Here is a 15,221-nt window from a genome sequence, read left to right on the forward strand (position 1 = left end):
TCTCTGTATTATTCTGCTTTTGTCATTTTTTGCCGTAAAGAAAAACAGTAATAGTGTCTCCTGATTGTTCAGACACAAATATATCTGTTGAAAATAGTCTGGTGTAGGCCCGAGAAATAGAAGTGTGGTTTTGCAGTTCCACGGGTCAAATCTGTATTATCCTGCTTTTGGCATTTTTTGCCATAAAAAAAAAACAGTAATATTGTCTCCTGATTGTTCAGACACAAATATATCTGGTGAAAATAGTCTGGTGTAGGCCCAAGAAATAGAAGTGTGGTTTTGCAGTTCCACGGGTCAAATCTCTGTATTATCCTGATTTTGCCATTCTTTGCCGTAAAGAAAAACAGTAATAGTGTCTCCTGATTGTTCAGACATAAATATATCTTTTGAAAATAGTCTGGTATAGGACCAAGAAATAGAAGTGTGGTTTTGCAGTTCCACGGGTCAAATCTCTGTATTATCCTGCTTTTGCCATTTTTTGCCATAAAGAAAAACTGTAATAGTGTCTCCTGATTGCTCAGACACAAATATATCTGTTGAAAATTGTCTGGTGTAGGACCGAGAAACAGAAGTGTGGTTTTGCAGCTCCATCGGTCAATTCTCTGTATTATCCTGCTTTTGCCATTTTTTGCCATAAAGAAAAACAGTAATAGTGTCTCCTGATTGTTCAGACACAAATATATCTGTTGAAAATAGTCTGGTGTAGGCCCGAGTAATAAAAATGTGGTTTTGCAGTTCCACGGGTCAAATCTGTACTATCCTGCTTTTGGCATTTTTTGCCATAAAAAAAAACAGTAATATTGTCTCCTGATTGTTCAGACACAAATATATCTGTTGAAAATTGTCTGGTGTAGGCCCGAGAAATAAAAGTGTGGTTTTGCAGTTCCACGGGTCAAATCTCTGTATTATCCTGCTTTTGCCATTTTTTGCCGTAAAGAAAAACAGTAATAGTGTCCCCTGATTGTTCAGACACAAATATATCTGTTGAAAATAGTCTGGTGTAGGACCAAGAAATAGAAGTTTGGTTTTGCAGTTCCACGGGTCAAATCTCTGTATTATCCTGCTTTTGCCATTTTTTGCCGTAAAGAAAAACTGTAATAGTGTCTCCTGATTGTTCAGACACAAATATATCTGTACAAAATAGTCTGGTGTAGGCCCGAAAAATAAAAGTGTGGTTTTGCAGTTCCACGGGTCAAATCTCTGTATTATCCTGCTTTTGGCATTTTTTGCCATAAAGAAAAACAGTAATAGTGTCTCCTGATTGTTCATGCACAAATATATCTGTTGAAAATAGTCTGGCGTAGAACCGAGAAATATAAGTGTGGTTTTGCAGTTCCACGGGTCAAATCTCTGTATTATTCTGCTTTTGTCATTTTTTGCCGTAAAGAAAAACAGTAATAGTGTCTCCTGATTGTTCAGACACAAATATATCTGTTGAAAATAGTCTGGTGTAGGCCCGAGAAATAGAAGTGTGGTTTTGCAGTTCCACGGGTCAAATCTGTATTATCCTGCTTTTGGCATTTTTTGCCACGAAAAAAAAACAGTAATATTGTCTCCTGATTGTTCAGACACAAATATATCTGTTGAAAATAGTCTGGTGTACGCCCAAGAAATAGAAGTGTGGTTTTGCAGTTCCACGGGTCAAATCTCTGTATTATCCTGATTTTGCCATTCTTTGCCGTAAAGAAAAACAGTAATAGTGTCTCCTGATTGTTCAGACATAAATATATCTTTTGAAAATAGTCTGGTATAGGACCAAGAAATAGAAGTGTGGTTTTGCAGTTCCACGGGTCAAATCTCTGTATTATCCTGCTTTTGCCATTTTTTGCCATAAAGAAAAACTGTAATAGTGTCTACTGATTGCTCAGACACAAATATATCTGTTGAAAATTGTCTGGTGTAGGACCGAGAAACAGAAGTGTGGTTTTGCAGCTCCATTGGTCAATTCTCTGTATTATCCTGCTTTTGCCATTTTTTGCCTTAAAGAAAAACAGTAATAGTGTCTCCTGATTGTTCAGACACAAATATATCTGTTGAAAATAGTCTGGCGTAGAACCGAGAAATAGAAGTGTGGTTATGCAGTTCCACGAGTCAAATCTCTGTATTATTCTGCTTTTGTCATTTTTTGCCGTAAAGAAAAACAGTAATAGTGTCTCCTGATTGTTCAGACACAAATATATCTGTTGAAAATAGTCTGGTGTAGGCCCGAGAAATAGAAGTGTGGTTTTGCAGTTCCACGGGTCAAATCTGTATTATTCTGCTTTTGGCATTTTTTGCCATAAAAAAAAAACAGTAATATTGTCTCCTGATTGTTCAGACACAAATATATCTGGTGAAAATAGTCTGGTGTAGGCCCAAGAAATAGAAGTGTGGTTTTGCAGTTCCACGGGTCAAATCTCTGTATTATCCTGATTTTGCCATTCTTTGCCTTAAAGAAAAACAGTAATAGTGTCTCCTGATTGTTCAGACATAAATATATCTTTTGAAAATAGTCTGGTATAGGACCAAGAAATAGAAGTGTGGTTTTGCAGTTCCACGGGTCAAATCTCTGTATTATCCTGCTTTTGCCTTTTTTTGCCATAAAGAAAAACTGTAATAGTGTCTCCTGATTGCTCAGCCACAAATATATCTGTTGAAAATTGTCTGGTGTAGGACCGAGAAACAGAAGTGTGGTTTTGCAGCTCCATCGGTCAATTCTCTGTATTATCCTGCTTTTGCCATTTTTTGCCATAAAGAAAAACAGTAATAGTGTCTCCTGATTGTTCAGACACAAATATATCTGTTGAAAATAGTCTGGTGTAGGCACGAGAAATAGAAGTGTGGTTTTGCAGTTCCAAGGGTCAAATCTCTGTATTATCCTGCTTTGCCATTTTTTGCCGTTAAGAAAAACTGTAATAGTGTCTCCTGATTGTTCAGACACAAATATATCTGTTGAAAATAGTCTGGTGTAGGCCCGAGAAATAAAAGTGTGGTTTTGCAGTTCCACTGGTCAAACCTCTGTATTATCCTGCTTTTGGCATTTTTTGCCATAAAGAAAAACAGTAATAGGGTTCCTGATTGTTCAGACACAAATATATCTGTTGATAATAGTCTGGTGTAGGCCCGAGAAACAGAATTGTGGTTTTGCAGTACCACAGGTCAAATCTCGGTAGTATTCTGCTTTATCCATTTTTTGCCGTAAAGAAAAACTGTAATAGTGTCTCCTGATTGTTCAGACACAAATATATCTGTTGAAAATAGTCTGATGTAGGTCTGAGAAATAGAAGTGTGGTTTTGCAGTTCCACGGGTCAAATCTGTACTATCCTGCTTTTGGCATTTTTTGCCATGAAAAAAAACAGTAATATTGTCTCCTGATTGTTCAGACACAAATATATCTGTTGAAAATAGTCTGGTGTAGGACCGAGAAACAGAAGTGTGGTTTTGCAGTTCCACGGGTCAAATCTCTACATTATCCTGCTTTTGCCATTTTTTGCCACAAAGAAAAAGAGTCATAGTGTCTCCTAATTGTTCAGACACAAATATATCTGTTGAAAATAGTCTGGTGTAGGCCCGAGAAATAGAAGTGCGGTTTTGCAGTTCCAAGGGTCAAATCTCTGTATTATCCTGCTTTTGGCATTTTTTGCCATAAAGAAAAACAGTAATAGTGTCTCCTGATTGTTCAGACACAAATATATCTGTTGAAAATAGTCTGGTGTAGGCCCGAGAAATAGAACTGTGGTTTTGCAGTTCCACGGGTCAAATCTCTGTATTATACTGCTTTTGCCATTTTTTGCCGTAAAGAAAAACTGTAATAGTGTTTCCTGATTGTTCAGACACAAATATATCTGTTGATAATAGTCTGGTGTAGGCCCGAGATACAGAATTGTGGTTTTGCAGTACCAAGGGTCAAATCTCGGTAGTATTCTGCTTTATCCATTTTTTGCCGTAAAGAAAAACAGTAATAGTGTCTCCTGATTGTTCAGACACAAATATATCTGTTGAAAATAGTCTCGTGTAGGCCCAAGAAATAAAAGTGTGGTTTTGCAGTTCCACGGGTCAAATCTCTCTATTATCCTGCTTTTGGAATTTTTTGCCATAAAGAAAAACAGTAAGAGTGTCTCCTAATTGTTCAGACGCAAATATATCTGTTGAAAATAGTCTGGTGTAGGCCCGAGAAATAAAAGTTTGGTTTTGCAGTTCCACGGGTCAAATCTCTGTATTATCCTGCTTTCGCGATTTTTTGCCATAAAGAAAAACAGAAATAGTGTCTCCTGATTGTTCAGACACAAATATATCTGTTGAAAATAGTCTGGTGTAGGCCCGAGAAATAGAACTGTGGTTTTGCAGTTCCACGGGTCAAATCTCTGTATTATACTGCTTTTGCCATTTTTTGCCATAAAGAAAAAGAGTAATAGTGTCTCCTGATTGTTCAGACACAAATATATCTGTTGATAATAGTCTGGTGTAGGCCCGAGAAATAAAAGTGTGGTTTTGCAGTTCCATGGGTCAAATCTCTGTATTATCCTGCTTTTGGCATTTTTTGCCATAAAGAAAAACAGCAATACTGTCTCCTGATTGTTCAGACAAAAATATATCTGTTGAAAATAGTCTGGCGTAGAACCGAGTAATAGAAGTGTGGTTTTGCAGTTCCACGGGTCAAATCTCTGTATTATGCTGCTTTTGCCATTTTTTGCCGTAAAAAAAAACAGTAATAGTGTCTCCTGATTGTTCAGACACAAATATATCTGTTGAAAATAGTCTGGTGTAGGCCTGAGAAATAGAAGTGTGGTTTTGCAGTTCCACGGGTCAAATCTGTACTATCCTGCTTTTGGCATTTTTTGCCATAAAAAAAACAGTAATATTGTCTCCTGATTGTTCAGACACAAATATATCTGTTGAAAATAGTCTGGTGTAGGCACGAGAAATAGAAGTGTGGTTTTGCAGTTCCACGGGTCAAATCTCTGTATTATCCTGCTTTGCCATTTTTTGCCGTAAAGAAAAACTGTAATAGTGTCTCCTGATTGTTCAGACACAAATATATCTGTTGAAAATAGTCTGGTGTAGGCCCGAGAAATAAAAGTGTGGTTTTGCAGTTCCACTGGTCAAACCTCTGTATTATCCTGCTTTTGGCATTTTTTGCTATAAAGAAAAACAGTAATAGTGTCTCCTGATTGTTCAGACACAAATATATCTGTTGAAAATAGTCTGGTGTAGGCCCGAGAAATAGAAGTGCCGTTTTGCAGTTCCACGGGTCAAATCTCTGTATTATCCTGCTTTTGGCATTTTTTGCCATAAAACAAAACAGTAATAGTGTCTCCTGATTGTTCAGACACAAATATATCTGTTGAAAATAGTCTGGCGTAGACCCAAGAAATAGAAGTGTGGTTTTGCAGTTCCACGGGTCAAATCTCTGGATTATCCTGCTTTTGCCATTTTTTGCAGTAAAGAAAAACAGTAATAGTGTCCCCTGATTGTTCAGACACAAATATATCTGTTGAAAATAGTCTGGTGTAGGACCAAGAAATAGAAGTTTGGTTTTGCAGTTCCACGGGTCAATTCTCTGTATTATCCTGATTTTGCCATTTTTTGCCGTAAAGAAAAACTGTAATAGTGTCTCCTGATTGTTCAGACACAAATATATCTGTTCAAAATAGTCTGGTGTAGGCCCGAGAAATAAAAGTGTGGTTTTGCAGTTCCACGGGTCAAATCTCTGTATTATCCTGCTTTTGGCATTTTTTGCCATAAAGAAAAACAGCAATAGTGTCTCCTGATTGTTCAGACAAAAATAAATCTGTTGAAAATAGTCTGGCATAGAACCGAGAAATAGAAGTGTGGTTTTGCAGTTCCACGGGTCAAATCTCTGTATTATACTGCTTTTGCCATTTTTTGCCGTAAAGAAAAGCAGTAATAGTGTTTCCTGATTGTTCAGACACAAATATATCTGTTGATAATAGTCTGGTGTAGGCCCGAGAAATAAAAGTGTGGTTTTGCAGTTCCACGGGTCAAATCTCTGTATTATTCTGCTTTTGGCATTTTTTGCCATAAAGAAAAACAGCAATAGTGTCTCCTAATTGTTCAGACAAAAAATAAATCTGTTTAAAATAGTCTGGCGTAGAACCGAGAAATAGAAGTGTGGTCTTGCAGTTCCATGGGTCAAATCTCTGTATTATTCTGCATTTGCCATTTTTTGCCGTAAAGAAAAACAGTAATAGTGTCTCCTGATTGTTCAGACACAAATATATCTGTTGAAAATAGTCTGGTGTAGGACCCAGAAATAGAAGTTTGGTTTTGCAGTTCCACGGGTCAAATCTCTGTATTATCCTGCTTTTGCCCTTTTTTGCCGTAAAGAAAAACTGTAATAGTGTCTCCTGATTGTTCAGACACAAATATATCTGTTCAAAATAGTCTGGTGTAGGCCCGAGAAATAAAAGTGTGGTTTTGCAGTTCCACGGGTCAAATCTCTGTATTATCCTGCTTTTGGCATTTTTTGCCATAAAGAAAAACAGCAATAGTGTCTTCTGATTGTTCAGACAAAAATAAATCTGTTGAAAATAGTCTGGCATAGAACCGAGAAATAGAAGTGTGGTTTTGCAGTTCCACGGGTCAAATCTCTGTATTATTCTGCTTTTGCCATTTTTTGCCATAAAAGAAAAACATTAATATTGTCTCCTGATTGTTCAGACACAAATATATCTATTGAAAATAGTCTGGTGTAGGCCCGAGAAATAGAAGTGTGGTTTTGCAGTTCCACGGGTCAAATCTCTGTATTATACTGCTTTTGCCATTTTTTGCCGTAAAGAAAAAAAGTAATAATGTTTCCTGATTGTTCAGACACAAATATATCTGTTGATAATAGTCTGGTGTAGGCCCGAGAAATAAAAGTGTGGTTTTGCAGTTCCACGGGTCAAATCTCTGTATTATCCTGCTTTTGGCATTTTCTGCCATAAAGAAAAACAGCAATAGTGTCTCCTGATTGTTCAGACAAAAATAAATCTGTTTAAAATAGTCTGGCGTAGAACCGAGAATTAGAAGTGTGGTCTTGCAGTTCCACGGGTCAAATCTCTGTATTATTCTGCTTTTGCCATTTTTTCCCGTAAAGTAAAACAGTAATAGTGTCTCCTGATTGTTCAGACACAAATATATCTGTTGAAAATAGTCTGGTGTAGGAGCGAAAAATAGAAGTGTGATTTTGCAGTTCCACGGGTCAAATCTGTACTATCCTGCTTTTGGCATTTTTTGCCATAAAAAAAAACAGTAATATTGTCTCCTGATTGTTCAGACACAAATATATCTGTTGAAAATAGTCTGGTGTAGGCCTGAGAAATAAAAGTGTGGTTTTGCAGTTCCACGGGTCAAATCTCTGTTTTATCCTGCTTTTGCCATTTTTTGCCGTAAAGAAAAACAGTAATAGTGTCCCCTGATTGTTCAGACACAAATATATCTGTTGAAAATAGTCTGGTGTAGGACCAAGAAATAGAAGTTTGGTTTTGCAGTTCCACGGGTCAAATCTCTGTATTATCCTGCTTTTGCCATTTTTTGCCGTAAAGAAAAACTGTAATAGTGTCTCCTGATTGTTCAGACACAAATATATCTGTACAAAATAGTCTGGTGTAGGCCCGAAAAATAAAAGTGTGGTTTTGCAGTTCCACGGGTCAAATCTCTGTATTATCCTGCTTTTGGCATTTTTTGCCATAAAGAAAAACAGTAATAGTGTCTCCTGATTGTTCAGACACAAATATATCTGTTGAAAATAGTCTGGCGTAGAACCGAGAAATATAAGTGTGGTTTTGGAGTTCCACGGGTCAAATCTCTGTATTATTCTGCTTTTGTCATTTTTTGCCGTAAAGAAAAACAGTAATAGTGTCTCCTGATTGTTCAGACACAAATATATCTGTTGAAAATAGTCTGGTGTAGGCCCGAGAAATAGAAGTGTGGTTTTGCAGTTCCACGGGTCAAATCTGTATTATCCTGCTTTTGGCATTTTTTGCCACGAAAAAAAAACAGTAATATTGTCTCCTGATTGTTCAGACACAAATATATCTGTTGAAAATAGTCTGGTGTAGGCCCAAGAAATAGAAGTGTGGTTTTGCAGTTCCACGGGTCAAATCTCTGTATTATCCTGATTTTGCCATTCTTTGCCGTAAAGAAAAACAGTAATAGTGTCTCCTGATTGTTCAGACATAAATATATCTTTTGAAAATAGTCTGGTATAGGACCAAGAAATAGAAGTGTGGTTTTGCAGTTCCACGGGTCAAATCTCTGTATTATCCTGCTTTTGCCATTTTTTGCCATAAAGAAAAACTGTAATAGTGTCTACTGATTGCTCAGACACAAATATATCTGTTGAAAATTGTCTGGTGTAGGACCGAGAAACAGAAGTGTGGTTTTGCAGCTCCATCGGTCAATTCTCTGTATTATCCTGCTTTTGCCATTTTTTGCCATAAAGAAAAACAGGAATAGTGTCTACTGATTGTTCAGACACAAATATATCTGTTGAAAATAGTCTGGTGTAGGCCCGAGAAATAGAACTGTGGTTTTGCAGTTCCACGGGTCAAATCTCTGTATTATACTGCTTTTGCCATTTTTTGCCGTAAAGAAAAACAGTAATAGTGTCGCCTAATTGTTCAGACACAAATATATCTGTTGAAAATAGTCTGGCGTAGAACCGAGAAATAGAAGTGTGGTCTTGCAGTTCCACGGGTCAAATCTCTGTATTATTCTGCTTTTGCAATTTTTGCCGTAAAGAAAAACAGTAATAGTGTCTCCTAATTGTTCAGACACAATTATATCTGTTGAAAATAGACTGGTGTAGGCCGGAGAAATAGAAGTGTGGTTTTGCAGTTCCACTAGTCAAATCTGTACTATCCTGCTTTTGGCATTTTTTGCCATAAAAAAAAAACAGTAATATTGTCTCCTGATTGTTCAGACACAAATATATCTGTTGAAAATAGTCTGGTGTAGGCCCGAGAAATAGAAGTGTGGTATTGCAGTTCCACGGATCAAATCTCTGTATTATCCTGCTTTTGCCATTTTTTGCCATAAAGAAAAACAGTAATAGTGTCCCCTGATTGTTCAGACACAAATATATCTGTTGAAAATAGTCTGGTGTAGGACCAAGAAATAGAAGTTTGGTTTTGCAGTTCCACGGGTCAAATCTCTGTATTATCCTGCTTTTGCCATTTTTTGCCGTAAAGAAAAACTGTAATAGTGTCTCCTGATTGTTCAGACACAAATATATCTGTTCAAAATAGTCTGGTGTAGGCCCGAGAAATAAAAGTGTGGTTTTGCAGATCCACCGGTCAAATCTCTGTATTATCCTGCTTTTGGCATTTTTTGCCATAAAGAAAAACAGCAATAGTGTCTCCTGATTGTTCAGACAAAAATAAATCTGTTGAAAATAGTCTGGCATAGAACCGAGAAATAGAAGTGTGGTTTTGCAGTTCCACGGGTCAAATCTCTGTATTATTCTGCTTTTGCCATTTTTTGCCGTAAAGAAAAACAGTAATAGTGTCTCCTGATTGTTCAGACACAAATATATCTGTTGAAAATAGTCTGGTGTAGGCCCGAGAAATAGAAGTGTGGTTTTGCAGTTCCACGGGTCAAATCTCTGTATTATACTGCTTTTGCAATTTTTTGCCGTAAAGAAAAACAGTAATAGTGTTTCCTGATTGTTCAGACACAAATATATCTGTTGATAATCGTCTGGTGTAGGCCCGAGAAATAAAAGTGTGGTTTTGCAGTTCCACGGGTCAAATCTCTGTATTATTCTGCTTTTGGCATTTTTTGCCATAAAGAAAAACAGCAATAGTGTCTCCTAATTGTTCAGACAAAAAATAAATTTGTTTAAAATAGTCTGGCGTAGAACCGAGAAATAGAAGTGTGGTCTTGCAGTTCCACGGGTCAAATCTCTGTATTATTCTGCTTTTGCCATTTTTTGCCATAAAGAAAAACAGTAATAGTGTCTCCTGATTGTTCAGACACAAATATATCTGTTGAAAATAGTCTGGTGTAGGCCCGAGAAATAGAAGTGTGGTTTTGCAGTTCCACGGGTCAAATCTGTACTATCCTGCTTTTGGCATTTTTTGCCATAAAAAAACCCAGTAATATTGTCTCCTGATTGTTCAGACACAAATATATCTGTTGAAAATAGTCTGGTGTAGGCCCGAGAAATAAAAGTGTGGTTTTGCAGTTCCACGGGTCAAATCTCTGTATTATCCTGCTTTTGCCATTTTTTGCCGTAAAGAAAAACAGTAATAGTGTCCCCTGATTGTTCAGACACAAATATATCTGTTGAAAATAGTCTGGTGTAGGACCAAGAAATAGAAGTTTGGTTTTGCAGTTCCACGGGTCAAATCTCTGTATTATTCTGCTTTTGCCATTTTTTGCTGTAAAGAAAAACAGTAATAGTGTCTCCTAATTGTTCAGACACAAATATATCTGTTGAAAATAGTCTCATGTAGGCCCAAGAAATAAAAGTGTGGTTTTGCATTTCCTTGGGTCAAATCTCTGTATTATCCTGCTTTTGGCATTTTTTGCCAGAAAGATAAACAGTAATAGTGTCTCCTGATTGTTCAGACACAAATATATCTGTTGAAAATAGTCTGGTGTAGGCCCGAGAAATAGAACTGTGGTTTTGCAGTTCCACGGGTCAAGTCTCTGTATTATACTGCTTTTGCCATTTTTTGCCGTAAAGAAAAACAGTAATAGTGTTTCCTGATTGTTCAGACACAAATATATCTGTTGATAATAGTCTGGTGTAGGCCCGAGAAACAGAATTGTGGTTTTGCAGTACCACGGGTCAAATCTCGGTAGTATTCTGCTTTATCCATTTTTTGCCGTAAAGAAAAACAGTAATAGTGTCTCCTGATTGTTCAGACACAAATATATCTGTTGAAAATAGTCTTGTGTAGGCCCAAGAAATAAAAGTGTGGTTTTGCAGTTCCACAGGTCAAATCTCTGTATTATCCTGCTTTTGGCATTTTTTGCCATAAAGAAAAACAGTAATAGTGTCTCCTAATTGTTCAGACGCAAATATATCTGTTGAAAATAGTCTGGTGTAGGCCCGAGAAATAGAAGTGCTTTTTTGCAGTTCCACGGGTCAAATCTCTGTATTATTCTGCTTTTCCAATTTTTGCCGTAAAGAAAAACAGTAATAGTGTCTCCTAATTGTTCAGACACAAATATATCTGTTGAAAATAGACTGGTGTAGGCCCGAGAAATAGAAGTGTGGTTTTGCAGTTCCACTGGTCAAATCTGTACTATCCTGCTTTTGGCATTTTTTGCCATAAAAAAAAAAATAAATATTGTCTACTGATTGTTCAGACACAAATATATCTGTTGAAAATAGTCTGGTGTAGGCCCGAGAAATAGAAGTGTGGTATTGCAGTTCCACGGGTCAAATCTCTGTATTATCCTGCTTTTGCCATTTTTTGCCGTAAAGAAAAACAGTAATAGTGTCCCCTGATTGTTCAGACACAAATATATCTGCTGAAAATAGTCTGGTGTAGGACCAAGAAATAGAAGTTTGGTTTTGCAGTTCCACGGGTCAAATCTCTGTATTATCCTGCTTTTGCCATTTTTTGCCGTAAAGAAAAACAGTAATAGTGTCCACTGATTGTTCAGACACAAATATATCTGTTGAAAATAGTCTGGTGTAGGACCAAGAAATAGAAGTTTGTTTTTGCAGTTCCACGGGTCAAATCTCTGTATTATCCTGCTTTTGCCATTTTTTGCCGTAAAGAAAAACTGTAATAGTGTCTCCTGATTGTTCAGACACAAATATATCTGTTGAAAATAGTCTGGTGTAGGACCGAGAAACAGAAGTGTGGTTTTGCAGTTCCACGGGTCAAATCTCTACATTATCCTGCTTTTACCATTTTTTGCCGTAAAGAAAAAGAGTAATAGTGTCTCCTAATTGTTCAGACACAAATATATCTGTTGAAAATAGTCTGGTGTAGGCCCGAGAAATAGAAGTGTGGTTTTGCAGTTCCACGGGTCAAATCTCTGGATTATCCTGCTTTTGAAATTTTTTGCCATAAAGAAAAACAGTAATAGTGTCTCCTGATTGTTCAGACACAAATATATCTGTTGAAAATAGTCTGGTGTAGGACCGAGAAACAGAAGTGTGGTTTTGCAGTTCCACGGGTCAAATCTCTACATTATCCTGCTTCTACCATTTTTTGCCGTAAAGAAAAACAGTAATAGTGTTTCCTGATTGTTCAGACACAAATATATCTGTTGATAATAGTCTGGTGTAGGCCCGAGAAACAGAATTGTGGTTTTGCAGTACCACGGGTCAAATCTCGGTAGTATTCTGCTTTATCCATTTTTTGCCGTAAAGAAAAACAGTAATAGTGTCTCCTGATTGTTCAGACAAAAATATATCTGTTGAAAATAGTCTTGTGTAGGCCCAAGAAATAAAAGTGTGGTTTTGCAGTTCCACGGGTCAAATCTCTGTATTATACTGCTTTTGCAATTTTTTGCCGTAAAGAAAAACAGTAATAGTGTTTCCTGATTGTTCAGACACAAATATATCTGTTGATAATCGTCTGGTGTAGGCCCGAGAAATAAAAGTGTGGTTTTGCAGTTCCACGGGTCAAATCTCTGTATTATTCTGCTTTTGGCATTTTTTGCCATAAAGAAAAACAGCAATAGTGTCTCCTAATTGTTCAGACAAAAAATAAATTTGTTTAAAATAGTCTGGCGTAGAACCGAGAAATAGAAGTGTGGTCTTGCAGTTCCACGGGTCAAATCTCTGTATTATTCTGCTTTTGCCATTTTTTGCCATAAATAAAAACAGTAATAGTGTCTCCTGATTGTTCAGACACAAATATATCTGTTGAAAATAGTCTGGTGTAGGCCCGAGAAATAGAAGTGTGGTTTTGCAGTTCCACGGGTCAAATCTGTACTATCCTGCTTTTGGCATTTTTTGCCATAAAAAAAACCAGTAATATTGTCTCCTGATTGTTCAGACACAAATATATCTGTTGAAAATAGTCTGGTGTAGGCCCGAAAAATAAAAGTGTGGTTTTGCAGTTCCACGGGTCAAATCTCTGTATTATCCTGCTTTTGCCATTTTTTGCCGTAAAGAAAAACAGGAATAGTGTCCCCTGATTGTTCAGACACAAATATATCTGTTGAAAATAGTCTGGTGTAGAACCAAGAAATAGAAGTTTGGTTTTGCAGTTCCACGGGTCAAATCTCTGTATTATCCTGCTTTTGCCATTTTTTGCCGTAAAGAAAAACAGTAATAGTGTCTCCTGATTGTTCAGACACAAATATATCTGTACAAAATAGTCTGGTGTAGGCCAGAGAAATAAAAGTGTGGTTTTGCAGTTCCACGGGTGAAATCTCTGTATTATCCTGCTTTTGGCATTTTTTGCCATAAAGAAAAACATGAATAGTGTCTCCTGATTGTTCAGACACAAATATATCTGTTGAAAATAGTCTGGTGTAGGCCCGAGAAATAGAAGTGTGGTTTTGCAGTTCCACGGGTCAAATCTGTATTATCCTGCTTTTGGCATTTTTTGCCATAAAAAAAAAAACGTAATATTGTCTCCTGATTGTTCAGACACAAATATATCTGTTGAAAATAGTCTGGTGTAGGCCCAAGAAATAGAAGTGTGGTTTTGCAGTTCCACGGGTCAAATCTCTGTATTATCCTGATTTTGCCATTCTTTGCCTTAAAGAAAAACAGTAATAGTGTCTCCTGATTGTTCAGACATAAATATATCTTTTGAAAATAGTCTGGTATAGGACCAAGAAATAGAAGTGTGGTTTTGCAGTTCCACGGGTCAAATCTCTGTATTATCCTGCTTTTGCCATTTTTTGCCATAAAGAAAAACTGTAATAGTGTCTCCTGATTGCTCAGACACAAATATATCTGTTGAAAATTGTCTGGTGTAGGACCGAGAAACAGAAGTGTGGTTTTGCAGCTCCATCGGTCAATTCTCTGTATTATCCTGCTTTTGCCATTTTTTGCCATAAAGAAAAACAGTAATAGTGTCTCCTGATTGTTCATCCACAAATATATCTGTTGAAAATAGTCTGGTGTAGGCCCGAGTAATAAAAATGTGGTTTTGCAGTTCCACGGGTCAAATCTCTGTATTATCCTGCTTTTGGCATTTTTTGCCAGAAAGAAAAACAGTAATAGTGTTTCCTGATTGTTCAGACACAAATATATCTGTTGATAATAGTCTGGTGTAGGCCCTGGAAACAGAATTGTGGTTTTGCAGTACCACGGGTCAAATCTCGGTAGTATTCTGCCTTATCCATTTTTTGACGTAAAGAAAAACAGTAATAGTGTCTCCTGATTGTTCAGACACAAATATATCTGTTGAAAATAGTCTCGTGTAGGCCCAAGAAATAAAAGTGTGGTTTTGCAGTTCCACGGGTCAAATCTCTGTATTATCCTGCTTTTGGCATTTTTTGCCATAAAGAAAAACAGTAATAGTGTCTCCTAATTGTTCAGACGCAAATATATCTGTTGAAAATAGTCTGGTGTAGGCCCGAGAAATAAAAGTTTGGTTTTGCAGTTCCACGGGTCAAATCCCTGGATTATCCTGCTTTCGCGATTTTTTGCCGTAAAGAAAAACAGAAATAGTGTCTCCTGATTGTTCAGACACAAATATATCTGTTGAAAATAGTCTGGTGTAGGCCCGAGAAATAGAACTGTGGCTTTGCAGTTCCACGGGTCAAATCTCTGTATTATTCTGCTTTTGCAATTTTTGCCGTAAAGAAAAACAGTAATAGTGTCTCCTAATTGTTCAGACACAAATATATCTGTTGAAAATAGACTGGTGTAGGCCGGAGAAATAGAAGTGTGGTTTTGCAGTTCCACTAGTCAAATCTGTACTATCCTGCTTTTGGCATTTTTTGCCATAAAAAAAACAGTAATATTGTCTCCTGATTGTTCAGACACAAATATATCTGTTGAAAATAGTCTGGTGTAGGTCCGAGAAATAGAAGTGTGGTATTGCAGTTCCACGGGTCAAATCTCTGTATTATCCTGCTTTTGCCATTTTTTGCCATAAAGAAAAACAGTAGTAGTGTCCCCTGATTGTTCAGACACAAATATATCTGTTGAAAATAGTCTGGTGTAGGACCAAGAAATAGAAGTTTGGTTTTGCAGTTCCACGGGTCAAATCTCTGTATTATCCTGCTTTTGCCATTTTTTGCCGTAAAGAAAAACTGTAATAGTGTCTCCTGATTGTTCAGACACAAATATATCTGTTCAAAATAG

The sequence above is a fragment of the Phyllobates terribilis genome, unplaced genomic scaffold, assembly GCF_046119375.1.
Source record: "Phyllobates terribilis strain yellow unplaced genomic scaffold, ASM4611937v1 Scaffold_9__5_contigs__length_417890890, whole genome shotgun sequence".
NCBI classification, from domain to species: domain Eukaryota; kingdom Metazoa; phylum Chordata; class Amphibia; order Anura; family Dendrobatidae; genus Phyllobates; species Phyllobates terribilis.